Raw genomic sequence first — 19,217 nt, 5'->3', positions numbered from 1 at the left:
CTGTGACAATCACAGGTGTGCTTTCACTCGCACACCCAACCACGTGCCTCACGACCAACTCAAGTGCGCATTCCCACACACGCTCTACCATTCCAGGTGTGCATCCTTCCATTCCAGGTGTACATCCTCGCTCACCTGTCACAACCAACTCACGCTCCGTGTCACTCTCACTACTCTCACCTCCACTCTCGGTCGCGCACTCACCCTTACTCTCGACAGCGCACTCTTTCCCCATGCACCTGTCCGTTACACACCTTTCTCGCGCACACTCTTGCGCACACTCTCCCGTTACATCCTCTGTAACACTCACCACAGGCGTGCATTCTCCCTTACTCTTGACAGCATGCGCTTTCCCCATGCACCCGTCCGTTACACACCTTTCTCGCGCATCCTCTTGCGCACACTTTTTCGTTACTTCCTCCGTAACACTCACCACACCGCGCTTCCCTGTGCTCCCTCGCACACGCGCTACTACCGACTCACTCTCGACAGCACACTCACTGGTCGGCGCGCACTTTTTCCTCACACACCCCATTGTCGGACATTCTCGCACACCTCTTTTTTCGCACACCAGACCTGTCGCACACTTCACCAACGGCCTTTCACGAACACCTGGATCCAAACCAATCCCCAAGCCGACTGAAGCTTTCCTCACATCATATACATTGCCGAATATATCGCCACTCACCTTGGCACCTCGTCTCCGCACCTCTTTTGCCACCTGCAAACTCTTTATTTGGTTAGTGAGCAGCACATCACGATTCGAGCACAGACCTCGTACCAATTCCATTACTTCCTCCTTTATCTCCCTCTTAGTTTCTGTCCGTCCCTTCTTAATTTCACTCACCTCTTCTTCCACTTCCTCTAATTTTTGCTTCACCTCTTTTATTTCCCGGTGCGTCTCCTCAAGTTCGTCCTCTAAGGCTACCGTGACCGTCTCTATGTGCATCCTCACCTGCCGGTCCTTTGTCTCCATTACTTCTGTCACCTCATCCAACCTCATTGTCAGTCCCTCACGTACCATCTGACATTCCCTCTGTGTCGCTATTAAGTCATTTTTAATTTCTTTTTGTGTCGCCTTTAACCCTCCTAGTACCGCAGTGTTCTTTTGAACCTGCTCCACTAACTCCGTCTGTCCGTCTGTCAGCTGTTCTACTCCCTTCGTCAGCCCCTCTATGCCCCCCTGTAACCTAGCCGTATTATTCCTCACCTCTTTCTCCATACGCTTCTCACCTCGCTTTACCTCCTCGCGTAGCCCCGAAACCTCCTCACTTACACCTCGTTGTATCTCCTCCATCTCTTTTGTAGATGCCACCCTCATCTGTCCCAATTCATCCCTCTGAGCATCCAGTTTACTTTCTAACCCGATTTGCACCTCCTCTATCTGGTTCCCCATTCGTTTGATTTCCCTGGCAGATTGTTCCCCTATTTCCCGCAATTTGTCCTCCATCCTATTTTCTAACCCCATTAACCCATTTTTCACCTCTTTTATCCCGTTGTCTAACCCCTCAAAATTATTGTCTAACTTCCCCAATTTCTTGTCTAACTCCTCACCGGTACCCCTCGCTTCGTCCCTCATTACCCCCATTTGGCCCTCCAATCGCTCACCCAATCGCTCACTATCAGCCCTCATTTGCTCACTATTAGCCCTCATATTGTCCTTCTGCAGGTTGAGGGACGCCTGCATTTGTACCATAAATTGCTCCATGAGGGCCTGCATTTGGGCCATCCCTCCCACTTGTGCAGCGGGTGCGGCCGCCGTAGCCATGTACGAGGCGCCATTTTGCGCGCCCGCAACCTCGTGCGCGAGGACGCCATTTTGTGCGTCTGATACCCCCTCAACCGCCTCCTCATTGCTCTCCTCCTCCCTTTCTTCCCCTAAGTCCGGGGTTACCCCTAACCCGTCTATCTCCCCCACCGACATCCGATCGCCTTGATTGTCCATGGCGCGATCTCAAAATTCGGGTTTTATAAAACAAAATTTCGGCAGCTCGTAATTTTGACCAAAAATTTTTTTTTTTTCCACGTTTTAAAAATTTGGTTCGGGCCTCGAATCCCACTCCTGACACCAATTGTTACAGTTGCGGTTTAGATGTTACTTTGGGCCGAGCGGATGGTCCAACCGCGACCGTTACAGGATCCCCAATTGGCCCGATTCCCCCAACGTTGACCAGATCGCACCACAGATATTCAATCGGGAAACCTCTAAAGCGACCGAAAGAGAAGGAAGAGAGAAGAAGACAGAGTACGGAGGAAGAACAGATTTATTATACACACACAAGCAAAAAGAAGGAGCGACCAAAGTTATTCACAAGCAATGGATGGAAGAAGCAGTCACACAGTGAATCGTTAACTTATACTATTCAATTTACTTAACCCCAGGACAACATTCAAGACAGACGACGTTCACACTTACACGGGGGAAATTGCAGGCAGGAATGGCGGAGGTGGGTTGCTGGAGAGGGAGGCAGGGTCAGGTCCCTGCAACCGGCCGGGCTGGAGGTAGCAGCTCCCAATTCTTCGCGTTTTTGGCGGGAAAACCCTCGGTCGCGTCGACGCTGCTGATGCTGTGGACGTCACGCGCTGGCTCGGTCACACCTGCTCCTCTCCTTCTGGTGGAGCCGTCTCCCTCCTCTCAGCGCGTCTCTCCAAAGCTTGTTTCCTCTCCAAGTATCTCTCCTTTTTGGTTTGGAGCGTCTCTCATCTCACAGCTCACAGCTCACAGCTCACAGCTCATCTCTCATGTCCTCTCTCATGTCATCTCCCGAAGCAGTCCCTTCCAGTCGCTTTTATTACTCGGGTAGGAATCAAGCCGCCGGCTGCGAGGACACGCCTACCGGGTCGCTAACCGCGGTGCTGGTTGGCTGTTAGGGCTGTCCGCGATTCCTCCTTTGATCATGACGACGTGCCACGCCTGTGAGTTGGCGGCTCCTACCCCCCTCTTCTCCGAGATGAGCACATGGGCAATGGCGGCTTGCGGGATTGAACACCACTCGCACCGCTTTTGAAAGGAACTTTGGAGAGCGGAGATGATTGGGGAAATTGAAAGGGGCCTACGCTTATTTCGTTTGATACAATGCAGAGTCAATCTAGTGGGAAACACATATTTAGCCTACATAGAATAAGGAAATAAACTATTTAAAAAGATATATCGTGGCCTGTGTGTAAGTTTCATGGAATTAACTAGGAGGACGGCTGCGACCATTATTTACATTACGAGGGTGTTACACACAACAAAACCATACTTTTCACATTCGTTACACTTTCTCCAAAATTGTTACACTTCTCAAAACCGTTACCCTTCTCTAAACCGTTACACTTCTCAAATTCGTTACAATATATATACAGTATATATATATATATCAAATGAATCCATTTTTAGTTCTCCAACCTTTAATGAGCAAATAAACAACTGCTCGACGTTTCGATCAGCAACATGGATAAATGTGCATCCACTGACCTTTCTCAAGAGTATAGCAAAACAACTCTATACCCTCCCTTATATAAGGGAAAAAGGGGGTGGGGACACCGAACCACCAATCAATGCCGAACCACCAATGACTATTGTCTAGGGCTAGGCCAAGCTAGAAGTATTAGAAACTCCTATATTTCATTTCTGCACAAGTATAAGAAGCTCCTATATAATTTCATGGACTTCTTGCAGCTTCAATTGTCTTTCCTACTTTTCTTTTTTATCAACTTAGAGTAACCAATCACAAATGCAGATAATTATAGAATGCTGTTATTGGAGATGTCCATGCAGTTTGTAAGAAGTTGATGATCATGTACTGATATTATAACATTGTACTCCAGCTGCTAATTTGTAGAGTCTCCGTTTGTGGATACACTACAGGAGTAATCAACAACTGTTGTAACCAGTGGAGTGTTTGTAGAAGCTTGAAGCAGTAATTGATGAGGTGTAAATGAGGCAGTGATGTAGGGATTGTTATGTGATGGCAATACCGTTAGCTACTCTCCAAACCAACATCATCGCTATCTTGTTTCGGACCTTTTTTAAACTGTAGCTTGTCATCCCTACATTGCCTTTTTAATTTAGCATATTTTTTTTTTAATTCACTTGATGTACAATGATGTAAAGATGAAATGATTAGATTTTGGGTTCAAGAGGTCAAAGGTTAAAGGTCAAGGTCTGTAATAGGTCTAAAACCTGAGAATGGCGAAAGGGATCTAATTCAAACTTGGTACAGATATGTATAATGATGTAAAGATCAACTGATTAGATTTTGGGGGTCCCAAGGTCAGAGGCCAAAGGACAGAGGTCATGACAGGTAAGAATGTGAGAACTTGTAAACAGCTTAAGGGATTTAAATTAAAACTTGGTGCAGGTATGTCTAATGATGTAAACATGTACTGATTACATTTTGGGGTCAACACGACAAAGGTCAGATGTCATGTCAGGTAAAAATGTGCTAACTTGGGCACAGCTGAATGGATTTAAATCAAACTTGATACAAGTATTATAATGATGTATTAATGTGGGCGGAGGCATATCAGTCGACGTCGTGACGTCATAGAGTGCCGTTCTCGTTTGCTATGATTTTCCTTTGGCAGCATAATAGTAACTAACTGTAAAACTGCTATATAGTTTCTCGGTGAAGTAAATTACAGAAAGGTAATTATACTTTGGAAGAATTGACTGAATAGTTTGTGGTTATATTATTTGTTTTACTTCTGGTAGATTTTCTAGTTTTACTTATCTTCTGTTAGACAAACCAATGACTGAGCATTTAAACCACATGTGAAACAAAAATGAATACAACTCGAAATTGCACGAATAACAATAGTTGTAAAACTCTGCATGCACTGCCTGGACCCAAGAGCTCTTAAATGAGGTATCATTCACCATTTCACGTGTTGTGGTTACGACGTTTACCCTGCTCAGACAAAATCGGGCAACTAGCATATACCTTATATATGTACCCCTGGGTGAACACCCCTGGGGACGGATAGCCGATCGAGCTTTACACTCCAAGGCGTTCAATCTAATGGCAGTGTGAATACGCGCGGGGGATGAGGGCGGCGAAGCTCTTACCTGTACGGATCCTACCGGACGTCCTCGACCCTGGTAATCAATTCAAACCGACACAGAATTATAATGCAAAAATACCGGCTTTATTGAAAGAAATGCCGGTAACAAAAGAATGCACGAAAAACTAAAATTAATTACTAATTGAGGGACCCTCTATACGGACTCGTATACAACACAAGGGGAAAAACAAGAAAGAGCAATCAGAGATTGCAGACCCTCGCCAAGACGTGTTTTCAGTGGTTTTTAAGGCTTTTGTGTTAAAAAAGATGGCGGCCGAACCACGTGACCGATGACGTCATCATTATTTGTTTTCTAAACTAATTTATTCCTAGATTATGCTCAAGGAATTTTATCTTGATCGGATGAAGTTTTGTACTTGTCGAATTATGACATCATAATGGAGGCACCTATGACATCATCATTAACATATTTTATTCCCCATGGAGTGTTCTTTACAATGAGCCATGTCTCAATTTTTTATATTCAGCACTTTCGGAGATATTGAGGTGCAAAGTTTTTCGGTTTTTCCACGATGGCGGCCGAACCACGTGACCGATGATGTCATCATTAGTTTTTTTCTCCACCAGTTTATGCTGACATGGTGCTCAACAAATTGCATCTTGATTGGATGAAGTTTTGTACTTGTCGAATTATCGAATTATGACGCATAATGGAGGCCTTGGGCCTCGACCCTAGAGAGTTAAAGATTTGGCACAGTGTATTCCAGGGCAAGACAAATATGTGTGTAAAGTATGGCGATTCCATGTGCAACGATGTAGACATAGTACTGCGCACAAACAAACAGACAGACAAACCAACCAACCAACATACTTGCCGGAATCTTTTCCGACTGTTCTCCGGCAAGTATTCGTGAATCTTTTCCGGCAAGTAACAAACGGACTCAAATGCAATACCCTCTCCTCTGGCGAGGGTAAAAATGCTGTAAAGTAATTTTCTAAAAGGCGTCGCTGCGTATGACGACATTAACTTTTGCGTGATGGCACCTCGTTAGCGTGCTTGCTTCAGTGTTTAAGCCACTTGGCTTCCGTGGTGATACGGCAGCTCGGCACTCCGTGGGAGACATCCCAAGAATTAGGAAAGCAAAATAAATTAAATTAAAAGCAACGGGACACGCACGATGGCCGAGAGGTATGCACACTCACTCTAAGCCATCTAGCCTGGTTTTGAATCCCGGTCCAGCTATAAACTCTCGTCCTGGTGTTTCACAGGCAGTGTGATTCATCAATGTGTGTGCCGTCCCTCGGATAGACGTTAAACCGGGTGTCTCATCTGCTGGATTTTCAACCTCCTCCCCTCTCTTCTCCTCACTCTTCCCTCCCCCACCTCACCCTCTCCCCTCTCTGTACCCCCACCTCCTCATTCTAGCCCACTTGCTCTCCCAATTATACTCCCACTCCCCTCCTCGGACCATCCCTCCGTCCCGGAGTGTACAGTATAGCAACATGTGGTGAGGCTTCGCTCCCCCTCTCCTTTCTGTCTCTCCCCTCACTCTCATCTACCCCCCTCCCCTCCTTCATTCCCCCCACTTCTCACTCTTCTCTCCTTTCCCCACTCCTCTCCCCTCACTCTAGGGTCAGTGTTCTCGTTTCGTTAACTGTTGACTGTATATACGGGATATATACTGAAACGCAAAAGAAACTTACCACCTTTGAAACCTTTAAATATCAACAATAACACTGCGTGTAGTAAATGTGTGAACTTATTTGTGGACAATAGTGTCCTCATGTCAGACAAAACGGTCACGGATGGTCACTTGAACCTTCAATGGTCACTTCATAGCACAGCTGTTGAACAGCCGTTTTGACCGTCAGTGATTAGCCAAGGGGTACGGGATGATTTTAATGAGCTGCACGTGATGTCTTGATATTGGCTTTAAAAAGGCCAGTGCAAAATGGGCATTTCAATCAACATGCCACGATTGTCAAGGGATCAACGGCAGCGTGCCCTGGGCATGCTGCAAGGCGGACTGAGCTACCTGCCACACACGCTATTGAAAGGGGACTGACATTGCACCCTGTGCTGTTCTGTACTGTAGAACAAACTGATGAGATGGTGTATCTTGGTCAAAAACTTGACATGTCATCAATAAAATGTCAATGTTTCAATTAGCAATTGTTGGTTTGTACAGTAGCTCAGTCCGCCTTGCAGCATGCCCAGGGCACGCTGCCGTTGAACCCTTGACAATCGTGGCATGTTGATTGAAATGCCCATTTTGCACTGGCCTTTTTAAAGCCAATATCAAGACATCACGTGCAGCTCATTAAAATCATCCTGTACCCCTTGGCTAATCACTGACGGTCAAAACGGCTGTTCAAGAGCTGTGCTATGAAGTGACCATTGAAGGTTCAAGTGACCATCTGTGACCGTTTTGTCTGACAGTGAGGACACTATTGTCCACAAATAAGTTCACACATTTACTACACGCAGTGTTATTGTTGATATTTCAAGGTTTCAAAGGTGGTAAGTTTCTTTTGCGTTTCAGTATACTTATACACTTATACATATTCACAGTTCATAAGACTTTCATTTGCAACCTGATTTTTCTGGGGATCATGAGCCAAAGGATGACGTCACGAGTCTATCCCATCCATTACCTCTGCCACCAAAGGTGGATGGAGGTTATGTTTTCACCCCTGTCTGTTTGTCCGTTTGTCTGTCTGTCCGTTTGTGAACAAAATATCTCAAAAAGTTGTGGACGGATTCGGAAGAAATTTGGCAGAGATGTAGCGTATGTGACAAGGCCGAAATGATTAGATTTTGGTGAAGATCCGGATCCGGCTACTAGAAGTTTTTAAGTGATTCTTCACCATTGGGAGATAGGGCCAAAAACGATACACAGCAGGATATCTCAAAAAGTTGTGGACGGATTTGGATAAAACTTGGTGGACAGGTTGTGTGTCTGATAAGGACGATTCGATTCGATTTTGTTGAAGATATGAATATGGAAGCGGATATGAGAATTATTTAATTTTGAAGTGATTCTTCACCATTGGGAGATAGGGCCAAAAACGATACATAGCAGGATATCTCAAAAAGTTATGGATGGATTTAGACGAAACTTGTTGGACAGGTTGTGTGTCTGATAAGGACGATTCGATTCGATTTTGTTGAAGATATGAATATGGAATCGGATATGAGAATTATTTAATTTTGAAGTGATTCTTCACCATTGGGAGATAGGGCCAAAAACGATACATAGCAGGATATCTCAAAAAGTTATGGATGTATTTGGATAAAACTTGGTGGACAGGTTGTGTGTCTGATAAGGACGATTCGATTCGATTTTGTTGAAGATATGAATATGGAATCGGATATGAGAATTATTTAATTTTGAAGTGATTCTTCACCATTGGGAAGTAGGGCCAAAAACGATACATAGCAGGATATCTCAAAAAGTTATGGATGGATTTAGACGAAACTTGTTGGACAGGTTGTGTGTGTCACAAGGAAGAATCGATTCAATTTTGGTGAAGATCCGGATCCAGCTAGGATAATTTTTAAAGTGATTCTTCACCATTGAGTGATATTGCCGTTCTAGTTATCAAGGTGTACGTGATTCCCACTTTCGTGACATGATCCATAACCTTAGAGACCACGTTGCGAACCGCATTTGCACCAAATCGGTCCAGCTATAACGAACGGCCCTTCATGGCACAAGAGCAATAAAATAAACACAGAGAGCGAGGACTTTCCCCGAGCCATTCCCCCGCATTCCTCCGACATTACGTGCACCCGAACATTTTCACCACGCCGTCCAAACAAAAGGCGGTAAAACGTGTCCGCAGCTTTTAAGAAATTATTTCTCAAAAATTGTGTGCGCTATAATACGCAATAATAATTTCCGATGGTAATAGAAGAGAACTCATCAAGCCTTTAACGTGTCACTGTTCATTCCTAATAATTGTTCTCATACTGTAATTGCCATTATTCGTGATTATTATTCAGGCCCCGCCCTACGCATTACGTCATCGTGCGAGAGCGAAAGGGAAGAGTCGAAGGTCCCGCGAGCTGTGTCCACTCCGCGATTTACAATCCGATCATACGGTGGCCGGAAATGGACACAACGCCCGAGAGCGCTTCGCGATTCGGAATTTCGTGCAGCGGGGCGGACTGAGGCAGTGGTAGGGGGGTCGGTGGGCGGTTTAGGGGGCTGGAAGTGGGAGAGTGGGGAAGAGAGAGGGAGCAGGAGGCGAGAGAGCGCCTTCCAGAGAGACAGGTAACGGCTGAGGAAGTCCCGGGGCGAGGGAAAGACAAAGGTACGAGCTGGAGCCGGAGAGTAAGGCGACTGAGGTGTTGTGGCGGAGGGGCGCTGGGGGTGGCGAGAGGATACGGAGAGGTGACCGAGGTGAGAGATGGGGAGAGATGGCGGCACTGGCTGCTTGTACAAGTGATTGGGGGTCTGTCGGAAGCTGGACCAACATGTCATGTCCCTTTATTCCCGGCTGTCTGTTTATCCTGGTCTCCGCGTCTGTGTGTTACGTCACTGTTCCTCTGTTACGTGACTGGACCTGTTACATCACTGTACCTCTCTTATTGTCTTTGGCACATGAGTGACAGCCTCATCCCACTGCTCACGATTTCAGTAACTAGAACACAGCTTCAGTAGTGACGTCACTGCTAGTGTTATTAACGTCAAACGGGTTTTTCGTTTTAAGGGATGTATTTATTTGATCGTGATGTAATGCCTTAAGTCCTATTGGGACATTGGTGGCTCCTCAAGAAATCCTGTGGATCCCGATGTTTGGTCACCCCCTCCCTCCCCCCTCCGCCTCCCTCGGAGGTTGTCAACTTCGTTGGGGAAGTTTTGCATTTCCTCTTTTATATGGGATTGAACTTGTCGATGTTATAATATGGAAATCTCTAAATATCTTTGTGATATTTACACGTGACCATACTGTACGTGACCATATGGTCGTTCTATCCTTTTCCCCCAAAATAAAAAACAAGGCCAAATTCACCATAAAGTTGCAATGAGCTAAATTAAAAGGGTCTTCAATGATACGATTGGACCATTCATGGGATTGCAATTGAGAGAGACCAATTAGGGTATTGCGTTGTATTGCTTCGTATCAAACTGCTGCAAAAGGGTCTCGAATATTTTCTTTAAAAGTTGAGGTCAACCAACTCTCAGAAGGGGATCACCTTTCCTGTGACCATGCGCCATAGGTTTGCGGACCTTTTCTTTAAAAGTTGAGGTCAACCAACTCTCAGAAGGGGATCACCTTTCCTGTGACCATGCGGAATAGGTTTGTGGACCTTTTCTTTAAAAGTTGAGGTCAACCAACTCTCAGAAGGGGTTCACCTTTCCTGTGACCATGCGCCATAGGTTTGTGGACGTTTTCCTTAAAAGTTGAAGTCAACCAACTCTCAGAAGGGGATCACCTTTCCTGTGACCATGCGCCATAGGTTTGCAGACCTTTTCTTTAAAAGTTGAGGTCAACCAACTCTCAGAAAGAGATCACCTTTCTTGTGACCATGAGCGATAGGTTTGTGGACGTTTTCTTTAAAAGTTGAGGTCAACCAACTCTCAGAAGGGGATCACCTTTTCTGTGACCATGCACCATAGGTTTGCGGACCTTTTCTTTAAAAGTTGAGGTCAACCAACTCTCAGAAGGGGATCACCTTTCCTGTGACCATGAGCGATAGGTTTGTGGACATTTTCTTTAAAAGTTAAGGTCAACCAACTCTCAGAAGGGGATCACCTTTTCTGTGACCATTCGCAATAGGTTTGTGGACATTTTCTTTAAAAGTTAAGGTCAACCAACTTTCAGAAGGGGATCACCTTTCCTGTGACCATGATTGATAGGTTTGTGGACCTTTGTATTAGTTCGTTTTAGCTAGAAGGGTTCATCGGATCTGCATCAAGGAACAAATCGGAGTAGAACGCCAACCGCTTTTTAACCACAGCTAACCTGCTACTTCCTACTCGATTGAAAGCGCTGTGTGCTTTCGGCTACGGGAGTGAAAGGTAGCAGTGGGAGAGGTGATGCTACCCGGCTCTTCCGATGAAAGCGGTGGTGGCAGAGGGAACCCAGGTTGTTCCAAATCGCTGACTGCTTGCTGTAACCTGCACATATACCGGAGGGCGTTCTTCGCGGCGGCTGCCATCGTCCTAACCGCAAAACTCCATGCCACTCGAGTCGATGTTATCTCAGGCCCTTTACTTTAGAATCGCGGATTTGTGCCCTGAACAGGGAGCATGGCAAATTTGTAGGAATGCAAAGGAGAGAGAGATCAACATACTCAGACATGGATAGATGATGATGTAGAGCAATTTTTAAAAAAGTTTTAAACTTTGACTCCCTCTGAAACTTCTGAAGCTTCACCGCTTCCTGAACTCGTACTTGTGGTCAATTGATTGAGAGCTTGTAAAGGGTGTTTTGTGCTACCTCGGTTAGCTCATGAGAATGCTGATTCAGAGGGTGACGAGGCAAGTTTTGGTAAAAAATAATAATTAAAAAAATCAGAAAGCGACAACGCCCATCTCCAGTGTTGTGGCGCAAATTTCTCAACCCGTTGCTGCCTGCATGGTCAGGCTTTTTCCCTTTTCCTGCCAGCGACTGGTAAATGAGTGGCTTTCTCTGTCCTTTTCACACGTGGCTTGAAGCGAAGGCGGAACTCGAAACTTTGCGATCCATATTTTATGTCGAAGCGTTTCTTTACCTATCATTTCCGTCCGTTTTCGTTCTTAATTACTGGTTCCAATTATTCCCACCTTCTTGTGGGGTTGGACTTAGGAACGGGTGTGACCCGGGTCTCTCTGGAACCGGCTCGTCGGGCCTGGCGTTCCACCGAAGGTGGCGTGAGCTTGTAATTAGTTCAGGATGCCGACAACAACTCGCCTGCTCTTCGTGAATGACACCGTGGGATCTTTGACGTCCGCCAACGCCCTGTGCTGGCGGAGGGGTCTTCTCGCGTAATGTCCATCTGATGGACGGAGCACGCATTGTTGCCTCTTCTTCCATGCGCAGCACCAAGGTGTTTCGAGCTGGGTTGGGATTCAAACCCAGGCTTGACGGCACAGAGACGAGGGCACACACCTCACTTTTCCATTCACCCCCTTGCAAATCCAACCACACTTAATCCGTCCAATCAATGTACTTTTTTCTCTCCAAGTTGCAGGTTCTGTCTGCAAAACGTCCTGCTTGTTGGGACGCTCTCCGTCTTGATAATTCCACCTGGTTTTCTTTGTGTTTGTTTTTTGTGAAAAGTCTCGCTCGTGGAACTTGGAATAATTTCCCCTCGCATAACGCTTTTGCCACGGTGGTTTCTCTTCTTTCTTTCTGGTTTTTTTTCGGATCGAGGCACCTTTCCGCTGTATTGGTGGCGATCCCATCACTGGTGTTGAGATTCCTGCTTAAATGATGATTGCTCCCAGGAATCAATTCGAGTAGACGGAAGAAGACTGGAAAGTACATACATCTTGCTGTGCAGGTCGATTCGCATTTTGAAGCTGGAATTTATCCTCGGGTCAGAATTTATGTCGTTGATTGTACAGAATGATCAACTTATTGAAAACTGCATTCTGTGGCTGAAAGCATTGGGCGTCCTAAATATCACGGGCTATCCGTGGTTGCTTGCGGGTTATCGGTGGTTGCTTGCGGGCTATCCGTGGTTGCTTGCGGGCTATCCGTGGTTGCTTGCGCACTATCCGTGGTTGCTTGCGCGCTATCCGTAGTTGCTTGCGGGCTATCCGTGGTTGCTTGCGGGCTATCCGTGGTTGCTTGCGGGCTATCCGTGGTTGCTTGCGGGCTATCCATGGTTGCTTGCGGGCTATCCGTGGTTGCTTGCGGGCTATCCGTGGTTGCTTGCGGGCTATCCGTGGTTGCTTGTGGGCTATCCGTGGTTGCTTGCTTGCGGGCTATCCGTGGTTGCTTGCTTGCGGGCTATCCGTGGTTGCTTGCGGGCTATCCGTGGTTGCTTGCGGGCTATCCGTGGTTGCTTGCGGGCTATCCGTGGTTGTTGATATCCTAAATATCACGGGCTATCCGTGGTTGCTTGCGGCTGTATTTTCTTGCCAAGTGTGAGTGGTTGTGATACGTGAGCCATCCGACGCTGCTTCTCTGAGGTCGGCAGTTTACTTCGAAAATGTTTAATCAACGCTTCTTTGGCGTAAGTCTGGCTTTATGGACCAGCCTTAAATCTGGCTTGAAACTCTATTTGAATATTGTCATGGTTGTTGCAGCGCTGTCCTGTTCGTTTGTAATCCATCTCGAATGGATCGTACGATGGATCCTTATTCTCCTCCTCCAACCCCACACCCCAGCCTTACCTCACCTAACCCCCAAAGCGAATAGCATGCAGAGGTTCCATTTCCACATGCTTATGTAGTGGTAAGTGCCCCCAACGTGGCACGACTTGCAGGTGAAACGTGGCATAAGTGAAAATGAATTTTCAACACTCGATACCATCAGACCGGTTTCAAATTAACGCTCGTTCATTTATTAATTTATTAATTTATTTACAGATGTTTCTATATTCCAAGACGTAATATTGAGTTGGTTGTTTAATAATGTGTTTTTTAAAATATTCTTTTCGTAACTAATAAGGCACATTTTGTCTTCCTTTTGGCCTAGATTTCTCAGATTTGTTTTGACAATGCTGGGAGAGAGAAGCTTGGGAAAAGGAGGAAAGGAGGAGGATGAAGAGAAAAGTGTTGGAGGGGGAGGAGGGGCTGGGCTGCACGTTTTGGGCACTGGTTCTGAAGCGCTGCTCATGTTCCTTGTCCTTGCTATGTAGGCAGGTGAACTTGCCGTCGCAAACATGAAATCTGATGTCAGGAACAACGTCCTCGACGAAAGTACTCCATTTGCTTGGCTTTGTAGTCGCCTGTGCAAAGGCAGTGAGAATAATTTCACAAAATCCTCATTTGAGCTTCGCTCTTCGATCTACCCTGTGAATTATTCCAAGAGTTCCACGAGAACCTGAGATATAGCTCAGTGTGCGCGTCTCCAGTGGTTCCTTAATATATAAAATATATATAACCACCTTTAGAGGCCATTTTTCCCCGCAAAGCGGGGGTTGGCCTTTTTCGGGAACCGTGGTTGTTGTTGTTTTTTGGTCCCCTTTTTGAAGCAGTGTTTTACGGCCGGATGCCCTTCCTGACGCCAACCCTTTTTGCCGCCTTTAACGACAAACAGGGAATTACCAGTGAACTGGTACTCAATTAGCCGACCTCGGAAGGATGACAGGCTGAGTCAACCCCCCTGGCGTTAATTCAGCGATCGACCGGGATTCGAACCCAGGATCCTAGGATCCTAAGCCGGCACCCTAGCCGCTAGCCCAACACCGGTTGTTGCATTCAAAAGCCGCTGAGCCATAGGTTGGTTTCCTGTAATTTTTTGGGACCTTTGAACATCGTATTATACAGTAAGTGTCTTCGCCACGTTGCTCAGATTATGCCGGAGGTGCGCTTGGGGTCTCTTCCTGATTGCTACAGTACTTGTGCGCATCGTCTAAATTTGGTACCATAGCCCTGAGCGTTGATGGACTCCTGTAAAGTCATGCACCATTGATTTTTATTCTTCAGCTGAATATCCTAACTTGTTGTGGGGTCTTTCTGCTTGGATTTCTGGCATGGTTTGAGTCCCGGCAGTTGGTGGTGACCTGACCCCATGAGCATAGCCACTCCCCGGTTCCTGCGGCATTCGGCCAGGATGGCAAAGGGATGCATGCCTGTTACGTAGCAACGTCACGGAGAGAAAGAAACTCGGCATTTATCCACAGCCACTCGTGGTCTGATGCAGCGCTCGCTGTGAGGTCGAACTGACTCGCGTCATTGACCTTCATATCCTGTATGCATCTTCACTTGCCTGCAAGACTTCACTGTATCGAGTGGGACGAATGTAAATTGTTGAGTTCGGATAAGCTCGGATTGGGATTTGTGTCACTAATTAAACGTTGCCGATCATCCATTAAGGTGTCTTTTTTTAAAATTTAAATAACGCTGATATAAATGTTCACAACTGTTGTGTCATTTTTAATGCTATCGGATGGTGCAGAGGTGAGTGCACTTACATTTGAGCTGCTTAACCTGGGTTTGAATCCAGACCCAGCTGTAAACTCTAATCCTGGTGTTTCGCAGGCACGGAAAAGCATCAATGGGTGGACCATCCCACTGATGGATGTTAAGCCAGGTGTCATGTCTGATCGCATTTAATTAAATATCTCATGGTGACTTTTGCTATGAATAGGCGCGTTATCTCCAGCACCTTGAACAAGTCCCAAATCCTTGCCCAATAAATCTCCAGGTGAACGTCAGGCCTTGCGACCTGGTTCATGAAAGGCTTGAGCCGACAACATTCAATGGGCAACCCTGCACAGTGGGAATAGTTGAACCACCTTTAGAGGCCATTTTTCCCTGCAGCGCAGGGGTTGGCCTTTTTTGGGCACCGTGGTCCCCTTTTCGAAGCAATGTTTTACAGCCAGATGCCCTTCCTGCCACCAACCCTGTTAGTCGCCTCTTGCGACGCACAGGGAATTACCAGTGAACTGGTACTCAATTAGCCGACCTCGGAAGGATGGTCAGGCTGAGTCAACCCTGTGAGTTGCTGTGAGGATTTGCTTCCATTCAGACACAAGAGCGTTATTGAGGTTGGGAGATTAGGCCTGGCTTAATCCGGCGTTAATTAGGCCCCCCCGGCGTTAATTCAGCGATCGACCGGGATTCGAACCCAGGATCTGAGGATCCCAAGCCGCACCCTAACCGCAAAGCCAAGACCAGCCTTCGAGTTCCCCAAGGAAAGATGCTGCCCTCAAATTTTGAGTGCATCATCCTGCAGATGGAAAAAGCTTCAAAATATTAACATATGACAAGATGAACCTAATGAACAAAATGCAGAATTTCTTTGGTTGTTCCTGCCGCCTGTTTATACATATATATATATATATATATATATATATATATATATATATATATATATATATATATATATATATATATATATATATATATATATGTATATATATATATGTATAAAATAATATATACAAACTGAACATCAAAATAAACTTTTCCCTTTCATTTTTTGAAATGTGCAGCTTTACAAACACGTTTCTTCAATTGTAATGGCTGATTATGTAACGGGAACTTCACTTCAATCACCTGGTTAATCAACAATGGCATGCTTGAGTGGTTCTGTATGGGGATCTTTTTCTTGAAATAATGGCCCTCATAATGAAATCCTTCAGTTCTCGTGGTTAGACATTCATTTACTGCTGTCGATAGTCACTCCAGAGGCTTCTGACAGGAAAAACAACAAGAAAATTCAGATGCCACGGCTGACATCTGAACAACGTTGGGAATGGTGGGAATAGTTGTAGCCACTAAACTAGTAGTAGTCAGAGTAGTAGTTGTGGTATTTTGTACTACAAACAAATTGACCAGGTAGTTCACATGATACATGTGAATGGCCTTTTTTGGTTAGGAAGGGCAACCTTGAGTTGTTGTAGCAGTAGTACAACTGTTGTGTAGTTTTTGGATGCTTTGGGTAAATCACAAATACTTTTGCCAACAGGATGTGTCATTTTGTCAAAGCGTAAAATCCTGTGTAGCACTCTCCCCCGTATGGATTGTTGTCTTTGGTAATCCACGGAGAGATCCCTTCTGTCTCCGTCGTTCTTTAGCCGTGGCATGCCCTTTGGCTTGCACTCGGACCTACGATGGTTAAACACACCTACAGTAGCTGCAGGCCTGCACTCGGAGCTCAAACCTAATGAGGAGAAGCTTGTTCCGTAAACCTGCAGACGCCTCTGCATCCGAGCAAAAAATGTCTCAAAAATGATCCAATTGTGTGCACCGCCTCTGTTCCAGGTTGCCGTGGAAACTCCCCTTCCCCTATTACTTTTCCATGCAGCTTTTAGCCTGTCACTTGTGACTTCGTTCTCCTCCGTGTTTAGACGTTCTTACATAGCCTATCATTTAGGTTTCGCAACATATTAACCCATTAGTGGGTGCCCATTAAGAATTGGCTGCTTGTTTTATCCTGTGTGCGTGATTCCCTTGTCATACACACGTGTTAGTTGTTGATTTACATCTTTCTTTCTTTGCAGCTTCGCGTGTGCTTTCGGCGGAACACGTGGGATTTGTTTCCATCGTTTATAACACCTGACGCATGAGATTGCTACTTAGTGTGTTCCGAACTTGTCTATCGACCCGTATGGATGATTGGGAGCTTGTACACACGCTATATGTATGGCAGAGGCATTACGTTAAGAAGTATCGAAAGGCTTTTACCTGAACCGCAAGGACATTGGCTGATGATGGACATATCCACACCGTTTATGGGATTTTTAGCTTGGAAAAATCCCATTACGAGGTTGTATATACTCAGGTGGGAATGCCAAGTAGGCCAACGAAATTTGGACTTGAGGGAAATAACAACTAAACATTTCAAATGGTGGAATGATAGACTTGGGAAGGCATTCTATTATGGGCCATCTATTTTGACCCTACCTCGTCCTCTCCTGTGTACATCCCTACTCCCTTCCATCTCTTCCGAAACTTATTTCCCTAATCCTCGCATTCTCCCCTATTTCCTGGTGTTGGCTTAGCGGTTAGGGTGCCGGCTTGGGATCATAGGATCCTGGGTTCGAATCCCGTTCGATCGCTGAATTAAAGACCAGGGGGATTGACCCAGCCTGTCATCCTTCCGAGGTCGGCAAATTGAGTACCAGTTCACTGGCAATTCCCTTGTATCGGAAGAGGCGACTAACAGGGTTGGCGGCAGGAAGGGCATCCGGCCATAACACATTGCTTCAAAAAGGGGACCACGGTACAACCCCTGCTCTGTGGGGAAAAATGACCTCTATATGTGGTTCTTCTTCTTCCTCGCATTCGCCCCGATCTGCCTTTCTCTCTCTAACCGTCCTCCCTGTTCATTTTATCAGTTAAAAAATCTGGTGCATACATACTAAATAGATGGCTCCTTGTATGAAAGCAATGGCATTGTCGGTTTGAGGCGTTCAGTCATGGTCAATTGAGTTGAAGCGCGAGTACGTTTACGTTATATATCGGAGATTTGTTGGAAAATCCATCACGTTGGTCCCAAAGGAGACTGATGAGTTAAATCAAGTCAAGATGTCGTTCACGTCGAATGATTGAGTTTAAAGAGGTGGTTGCACGTTAAAATGGAAGCAAACTTTTAAGAAGGGATATGAAGGGTACGCGAAGGCTATTGATGGCCTGGTTATATTTTGATGGTGTTTCCACTTACGGTTCTGGGTTTCTGTATATTCTACCATGGTAGAATGGTCGCGTACCATTTTTTTTTTTTTTTTTAACCTCTGCCACCGAAGGTGGACGGAGGTTATGTTTTCATCCCCGTCTGTCTGTGAGCAGGATATCTCAAAAAGTTATGGATGTATTCAGGCAAAACTCGGTGGACAGGTTGGGTGTGCGACAAGGATGAAATGATTAGATTTTGGTGAAGATCCGGATCCGGATCCGAGAATTTTCTTTATTTCACAAGTGATTCTGCACCATGGAAAGATAGAGCCAACAAAGGTATGGATCTCACAAAGGTATGGATGGATTCGGACAAAACTTGGTGGATGAGTTGGGTGCTTGACGAGAACAAGGCGATTCGATTTTGGAGGTCCAGATCGAGATCCGGTCTGTCAGTGGGCAACAAAACGTAAACTCTTGAGCCTAGCGTAGGTATGCGCTCTACCGGGTACTATTCTAGTTTTATATCCTGTGTTCTTCTTGGCCTGTGCGTCGTACTTGTTGAGGGCCGTGTTGAGATTAGCATGCGACTTGGGTCTGAATTGCCATTCGGCTCCGCTCATGAGGATAATGGCATCTTGGAGCGTGACGTTCCTTGAGAGGGATTGTTTAGCTAGCTTGCATACAATTCCACAGTATCCTTCGGGAGAGCAAGTCCTGGGTGCTGGTCACCTGTCCAAGTCTATGCGCAAGCGTTGAACCTGATGTTGACATGACCCGTCTCCGCATCGTACTTTATTACCTTGAATGGCTCCGAGTTGGTCATTTCACTCTAAGACTTGGAGGTTCTGCTTTGGTCATTTCCTATTTTTCTACTAGATCGAAGGTCGCAGAAGAGCGATGCGATGGAGGGTACAAAGGCATTGCACTGGTGGTGGAGCCACAGCCAGACACGACCACCAAGGGAATGAATGAACCGGA

The 19,217-nt window shown here is 45.9% G+C and overlaps 1 protein-coding gene across 5 annotated transcripts in view; it reads left to right on the top strand.

Annotated features, from left to right (window-relative positions):
• Positions 1–9,158: 9,158 nt before the first annotated feature.
• The window catches only part of LOC137427022 (transcription regulator protein BACH2), a 172,005-nt gene continuing 161,946 nt past the window's right edge, over positions 9,159–19,217 (top strand). For 3 of the 5 annotated variants that reach the window (XM_068116128.2, XM_068116129.2, XM_068116121.2), the window contains exon 1: positions 9,161–9,416. The gene's annotated coding sequence lies outside the window, so the exon portion shown is untranslated. Of the gene's footprint in view, positions 9,417–19,217 lie in introns of all 5 variants that reach the window. The other 2 variants (XM_078778751.1, XM_068116131.2) reach the window with 2 other exon arrangements.

Source organism: Myxine glutinosa, chromosome 5 (genome assembly GCF_964187855.1).
Source record: "Myxine glutinosa chromosome 5, kmMyxGlut1.1, whole genome shotgun sequence".
NCBI lineage: Eukaryota > Metazoa > Chordata > Myxini > Myxiniformes > Myxinidae > Myxine > Myxine glutinosa.
Note: the sequence above shows the minus strand (reverse complement) of the source record. Positions and strands in the feature narration are given on the sequence as shown.